Source organism: Atta colombica, unplaced genomic scaffold (assembly GCF_001594045.1).
Source record: "Atta colombica isolate Treedump-2 unplaced genomic scaffold, Acol1.0 scaffold52, whole genome shotgun sequence".
In the NCBI taxonomy this organism is placed as follows: domain Eukaryota; kingdom Metazoa; phylum Arthropoda; class Insecta; order Hymenoptera; family Formicidae; genus Atta; species Atta colombica.
The window spans coordinates 271,321-279,270 of record NW_017259542.1 but is presented as its reverse complement, the minus strand read 5'-3'; the positions used below and the strand labels follow the sequence as shown (position 1 = coordinate 279,270).

General features: G+C 34.1%; 1 protein-coding gene across 1 annotated transcript in view; it reads left to right on the top strand.

The window, feature by feature from the left end:
* Positions 1-503: 503 nt before the first annotated feature.
* The window catches only part of LOC108691800, a 38,535-nt gene continuing 31,088 nt past the window's right edge, over positions 504-7,950 (top strand). Inside the window, exon 1 of the mRNA XM_018199711.1 lies at positions 504-580. The gene's annotated coding sequence lies outside the window, so the exon portion shown is untranslated. The remainder of the gene's footprint in view (positions 581-7,950) is intronic.

The window sequence follows — 7,950 nt, the reverse complement described above, 5'->3', positions numbered from 1 at the left end:
TATTTTTTTCTCAAAAATAAAGTTATCATAAATGATCACAAAAGCTTCTAAGTAAAAATTTTATTTATAATTCATGATTATTAGTTCAATATTTATTCATCTCGCATTTGAGTGCAAAAAGGATATGAATAGACGATCGAGACATTCACCAACACTCTTCCAATGATGTCTTTGACATCATTGGAAGATCATTGGATCTCTGATATTCACCTGGGATTAGAGTGGTCGACGTGGTCAAGCAAGGTTTATGGAAGGGGAATACAAACTACAAAAAGAACAGAGAAGGACCTTCAATCAGCAGAAGGAACAGAGACAGCGAGCTGGTCTCTCCTGTTCTGTGGGTTCACCTACGGACCCCTTCTACATAAGGCCCCGGTTCTCACCCCACTTCGTCAGTGTAGAGGCGGCCGTTGAAGTGCCACGTTACGGGCACCTAGTGCCTCACGATACTTCGAACGTGTTCTTAACAGTGTGAACAATTGAAAATCGTGTAATGTGGGACATCGTGCTCTCGGAAAAGTGATTCGTTTTTAGTTGCTGTGTCTGATGTTTAGCTGAACTTTCTGGTGCCAAGGACGCAGTGAGTAGCCTATCTCATTTATATTCTTTTTTTTTCGTTGTGCAGATGAGAGACCGTGGGTGCTGACCGGTTTCGTTCGACCTCAACGCAGAGGTTGAAGTATGATACTCGAGATTAGTAAGAGAAAGGAATGCATCCTCGATAGAATGCGAAGAGAATATATTTAAAAATTTCGCGCTTCTTTAGCCCGGCAAAATATTTTTTATACATTTAATTGTTCTTGTCTTTAATTAATAATGACTTATAGCTTAGGATTAGTTGACAATCATTTCATTATATTTTTCTTAAAATTTTAAATAACATTTATTATATTATTACTATATAACTATACTATTGCGATAAATTTACAAACTCTTTTTTTGCAAAATTTTTTAAATTAAATCTCGAATAAAATTTCTTTGAAAATATCCAAAATTATGAATTAAAAAAGGAATTAAATAAAAAATTCTATTTATAAATTAATTATATATTTTTATTTTAGTCGAGAATTTAGTCCTAATTTAACTAAGATAATCAATATAATTTAATAAAAATATTTAATAAATTTTGTTCTTTAATTGCAATTGTATAATCATCGAGATTAATTGATAAAAATTTCTATATTCATTACTATATAATACGATAAATGATAAACAATAAAATAAATATATTCAATATAAAAGATTTTGAGTTAACAAAAATGTATAATTTTTAATCCAAACCTAACTATGTACAATAAAACTTTTTAAATTTCGTAGATTGATTCACATTTTTATGTGACGTTGTCCAATTAACAATGTTAATTTTTGTCAGAGAAATAGAAATTTGAAATAAATTGGAAGGATACATTTTTGAAGATTCATGTGACTGTCATAATGTCTCCAGAGATATGTTTCAAAACGTCAGAAAATCGCACTTCACTTCCACGTTGCCAGAAATCTCATGACTCTTCTATTCGAGGGAGTAAACGATGCCGTAATTGCTCGACGGTTGTGCCTTGTTCATGTCAGATCTGAAAGTTACCGGCGAAACAATGGCGCCTGCCTGCTTGTACATTGCAGCTATTATGTATGGTTAAGAAGGGTGCGCTCATTCCTTTTTTCTTTTTTTGCGCACTCTCTCTTTCTTTCACGAATCTCTCTATCCCTTTCCGGACTGTGCCCTCTTTTATCTGTCATATTAATCCGTCTCGGTGCGCGATTGTTTAACACTTTCCCAGGCGGAATACCTAGGGATAAGAGGGATTCCCTCTTATGTAAATCACCCTTTCTTTTCTTTCGGATTTTTACGGATCAGTGATCGAACATACCTATCATCGATTCATCTATCGAGAATATCGAGATTCGTACTTTTAGAAACAAACAAAGGATAAATTATTAATGAGTTGGAAACAATGTCAATTTTTCCATCGACACGACAATCATTAATCGGAATTAGTACAATTTATCTAAGGCGTGACTGATTTATATTTCTGTCTATATATATATATCTACATATATGTATATGATTAATATCTGCATAGAAAATCGAGTATGCAGTTTCTTTTCAATTACTTGAGTGAAAAAGAGAAAGAGAAAATAAAAAGAGAGAAATTGTATACTTATTTATTTGAACAAATATGCAATCTTTAAAACATTTATTTAAAAAATAATCACACATAGAGAGAGCTCGAATAGATTTTTAACTAAATTGCAAAACTTTTTAGTAATAGTAATTGAAATAGAATTAATTTGAAAAATTAGTAAAGTAATTATAACTAATTTATACAGATAAAACTGTTTTCAAGAGAAATATACAACAAACTATTTAAGATTATTAAACTATTATTAAATTATTCAGTTCGGAAAATATTATATAAAACTTCCGAGCAATTTATTCACTCATTTATATTACTCATTTATATCATATTACTCATTTTTTAGACATTATTCATATTTTATTATAATTTTGTAATATTAATAACGAAATTTGGGAAATCGAATTAATTTTTCGAAATTTTTACGCACAAATTCCATCACTCTTATTCATATCACTCGGTATAAAGTTATGCGAAATTTTGCAGACAGAATAATTTCGTATTATATCCTTACGCATATTATCATATTATATTATTATAATAAGCCCCCTTCAGCAATGAGAGGGTTAATATGGAAATCCGCCGGACATGAGCTTATGGTCGTTCTTATTCACGATGCAAAATCGTGGGCACCATGCGAAAACGTGGCCAATCTCGCGAACGAAATCGCGGTAGCGAGAGGGGTTCCGGGAGTCGTTGAGGAGTGTCCGGAAAGTAAGAGCGGGCTTCCTCGCCGGTCGACCGGTCGAACAAAGGACAAGTGCGTCCTCGAGAGCGATGTTAGAACCTCGTCTAATTGTAAGACAGTCCTTTTTGATCCAAGCGACACGCGGGCCTATGGCGGGATTCAAAGGGAGAAAAGGGCAAGCACGCGTGCGCCTCGCACGTACATCTGCCGGCAAGGTGGGGAGATTTCGCAAGACGACAACGAAGAGGGGCAGAAGAAGATGGTGACGGCTGAAAAGGGGGAGAGGGCCAGAGGAGGGCAGAGGGGGGAGAGGCCAGTCTCCTGGGTCCTATACAAACTTTCCTGCGAAGGTAAGGACTCCGCCGTGGGTCCACCTCGAGAAGCCCTTCTCTCGGATTCGGCGTTCTGCCATTTAAATGCTTCTCGGACGCCGTTGCCAAGACTTGTTTCCCCGTTATTGTTCCTACTTTATTTTCGAGTCTCGTCCTGAATATCTCTCCGAAGTCTTCTGAAGGATACGGATATGCGTGTGTGTGAGAGACGTCACACACTCGCGATCCGCGAGTTTCCAGTTTATTCTCGATCGACCTCCGCATTTGTTCTCTTTTCGACCATGGGTCATTCTTCTTGTTTGATGGGTCAGCCAGTCACCTTCCTCGTGCACACTCTTGCATCGTCGAGTGGATCGTATCTTGAAAATTAAATTCCACTTTGGCTACACTCGGCCTGTACATCACGGTACATATCCAAGATCGACGTCCATAATGGAATACAGTGAGCAGAATACATAATGGATCATGAATTCAAGTCTGAATAATTCAAGGTATATCAAAATGATTTATAATCTCTAAAAGAGGATACTTTGCGAGAGTCATATATGTCCCAAATGAGGATTCAAATACAACAAATTAATTGTCCAAATATTATTATATACGTATTTTAATTATTAGTCAAATAAACAAATTATTAGACGAAAGGCCTCTATTATGAGATACCGAGTTCCTTTTGGATAAATGCTAGAAGTCTATAGGCAGAATTTAAAAAAATAATAGGTCATTTTGAAGGAAATTTAATAAGCTTTAAGATAATGTTACATAAAATTTAATTCAAATTCTATTTTTTTTTAAATTAAAGAAATGTAAAAAGTGAGCAAATCACAAAGTCAAAAAATTGTGCTCCTAACATGAGATGCCCTGAGAAATCGATAGTAAAACGCGAAATATATCAGTATTGCAATTAAAAAACTTTATTTAATGTTTCTAAATATAAACAAACACAGTCAGCATACGCGAAAAATGAGCATGCGATAGATTATAGAACTCGTTTTCAGATAGTTGGAATCAAGCATCGCAGATATAGGCACTCGACGTTCATTCCGGCTGTCTTTTTTATTATTGTATAAGAACATTTCTACTTTAGCAACGATTTTCAGTATAACATAGGAATATGAGTTAATTTACATTAGGAATATCCTAGGTATCTCATATTACGATTTCTACACCTTATGATTTTAAGATCATCAAATCTAACTTCTAATTAAACAATTCAACAATTAATGCATGTAATTAAACATATCCCATATTTTTCTATTAGTACGACCTTATTCTATCTCTATATGAAGAATTTATTGCCAAATATTTATTTATTAAATAATAAACAAGGTTTAAATGCTCATCTCAATGAAATTTGAAAATCCAAAATCTTGTTTTACAATGATTATAGGCATGATGTAATAATGAATTTTCTACTAAAATAGTTTTCAATCTAAGAGCAAATTCATGGTGAAACCAATAGATAGCGTTTATTAGTTTAGCAGAAACGCTGCTATCTCATAATAGGGAATTTTCTTCTATATATTAATATCTTTCTTCTATATATTAATATATATTAATATCATAGCAAATTATTTCTTTTATTTTTACAAAGGAAGAAGAGCAAGCTTGATAATCGAAAAAGTTTAGAGAAAGATAATTTTTGTTTTATATTGCTTACTATTTTTTTTTCTAAAGAAAGATTTTAAGATTAATTAATAATACATTTAATCAATTCTGAAGTATTTCAGAATTAGGTAAGTTTTTAAAGAAATGATTTCCTCAGGACGAAGGAATAGAAATTCGATCTCAAACTTACGTATCCTCGCAGATCGGAAAAGCCTGCTAACACTTGTGGGATTTCACCATCACGGGGAACATAGATCAGGCTCGGATAGTGGGGAGCGCGCGACATGGGAACACGCGCGGATCACCGGGGGGACAGGTGTGCTCTAAATAACGCGTGAAGCCCAAAGCTCGCGTCTTCTCTCTCTCTCTCCTCTATCGCACGACACGTTTCCTCTCTAGACGCGCGTCTCCTTCTCCTCATTGCCAAACTCCGCTCCCCTAATCTCTCACTGTCGCTGATGCAGCGAGTAGTAGCCTCTAGCTAGTGAATGCGGCTTTGATTGTCGTCGGTTGGGTTCCTAAAAACCACCCTCCCCCTTCACAGGGAGCATTTCGAGAAAATGGCGCTAGCAAAAGGTGCGTCTGGGGTCAATTCAATATAAATCAGAACCGAGTCTTGAGACTTATGTCGAAGAGAGAGAAGGAAGATGGGAGAGAAAGAGAGAGTATGTGTGCGGAATCAAAGTGGGGGGGGGGAGGCTAAAAAAAAAGGGGGCGACGATGAATAGAGTATTTTCGGAACCGCTCGCGGCATATACATCGAGATGCTCACGTATGTGTATACAACTCGTCCGTGTGTTCGTGATAACGTGAAAGAGAATCAGGTACGAGGTCTTCACCTGCCTCCTCCTTTCCGCTTCTCCTAGCGGGCCCCAAAGATCTTCTCTGGCAGGAATTTGGAGTTTCTCCCGCGTTTGAAACGTGACGGCCGTTATTCTTCTTTCTTATATATTCAGGATGAATCATTTCTGGGTCTTTTTGAAATACAAGGATTATATAGGGGAGTTCGTTATCAATTTCTTGATAAGTCTTACAGACAACTCCTTTTGAAGATCTTCGTGTTAAAAATTCCAGAATCGAAAGTGGTATGTTCTTTGCACTTTCATTCTTGATGTTTGAAGTGGCTATTGTTAGATATCAAGCAGATGATAAGATTATTCATATTTTGTATCACTAAAGATGCATCATATTAATTTTTGCTGTCTATATATAATATGTAATAAAAATTTTTATTTGTTTGTTATCAGCTTCAATGTTCGATGTTTAAAAATAATCCTTATCAGATATGTGGACATGGCAACATATAGATGTGTTTTTTAATATATCATATTTATATCATTCGTTTTTATTTTCTTTGATTTTTTTATTGGCAAATAATGAGAAACGAGCAAATTAAATTTAGTACTCTTTTTTATATAATAAATTAGTTAGTCTCTAGTTTTCAGAAATAATTATTATAATGCAAGTGCAATATTGTGCATTTTACAATATTGTTTGCATTAGTTTGCAGAAAGTATTCATAAGATACAATAATTAGATTGTATCAGTAATTTTATCCCGACAATTGAAATAAAGAGATGAGAAAATGAGAAAAATCTGTAGCTTTGGAAACTTCAAATTAACTGAATAAATTGTCGGAAGGGGGAGAGAAGTAATATGTTTCCGAGGCACCGAGGTACTTCAAATCTCCGTGTGAGCTGACTGAGGCACTATTTGTTAAGCGACATTCGGCGGGCGTGTTTGCATATGTAAGATCGTGCGTGATTGTTTGCGCGGTCCTGAAAAGAAATCGGGTAACACACGAGCTTCTCTCAGCTGTCCTCTCCCTTTCCTGTCAGCTTTCAGGATATCCTGAGGAGAGAGAGAGAGAGAGAGAGAGAGAGAGAGAGAGAGAGAGAGAGAGGAGAGAGGAGAGAGAGAGAGAGAGAGACTGAGAAACAGGGAGACTTTGGTGTTTCTTTCAGGTGTTAATGTTTTTTTAAGATTTTTTTTTAAGATAATTTCTTAAATTTAATATCATATATAATATTTATTTTAATAGAATATCTATTTTGAGATAAAAATTTTTTATTGGATAAATATCAAAATTACAAAAAATAGACAAGTGTCAATAAATAATAAATTTATGCTGATAATTTGTATCATAAAAATATAGTCTATAATTATTTAAAATTATCTCCTTTCAATGCTTATTTATAGAAATAATAGAAATTTATTTAGTATTATTTCATTTAGCATTCTCCAATCTATGTATAAAACATTAGTAAATTATATTTTTATATGCATAAAAATGTGGAGGATTTAACAACGAAAAAGTTCTTTCAAATGTAAGAGTTTGTAGATAATCTTTCTTTATCAGTTTAAAACAATTTAGTTTGTAAATTAATCTCCAAAAGGCAAATAGATAGTAAATCTCTTTTTTCCATTTAATTTCCATTTAATTTAATAATGGGTTTTATGCAGCTTATTAATTCAATTACTAAGATATTTAACATAAACAAAATATTTAATATGAAAATTCAGAAATTATGTATACAATTTAATGTCTAATTAAATTTTTATTAACAGAAATTATTTTTAAATTAATTGAAGAATTTATAGATGAAGTGTCTATAGAAATAGATTTTTTAGCACATGTTATGTAGTATATCAAATTTATCGCGACGCAATCCTGATAGACTGGGGAACTATTTCGAACCCCTTTCTTGATGTCGATCCAATCTTGATGACACGCGCTACTTTTCAGAGTATTTCTTGCTTTCTCTATGCCGCACCTTAAAACGAGGGGCGCATCAAGACCGTTAATGGTACCGTCTTTCTTGTTTCGGCTCCGTGAATAATCCGCATTGTAATGGCGGTTTTCGCGCCGTATCCGCTATTAGTCTCGTGCGGTTCCGACAAGTGATTATTAATGCTTCGAAGAAGAAAAGTACGTTCTCTCAAATTCTTTTATTTTTATTCATTTGAGATTGTAAGCGGCATCGTATACAAAATGTCCTAGATGTATCCATCTATCAATTTGTGGATTGGAAAGAGAAATAAATTTAAAAAAAAAAAATTTGTAATAGATGTATGTGTGTGTGTGTGTGTGTGTGCGCGCGCGCGCACTCAATATCACATTAATATCAGATAAATTAAAATTTTACTCCAAGGACATATGATGTTTTACGTTTATAATTATATATAT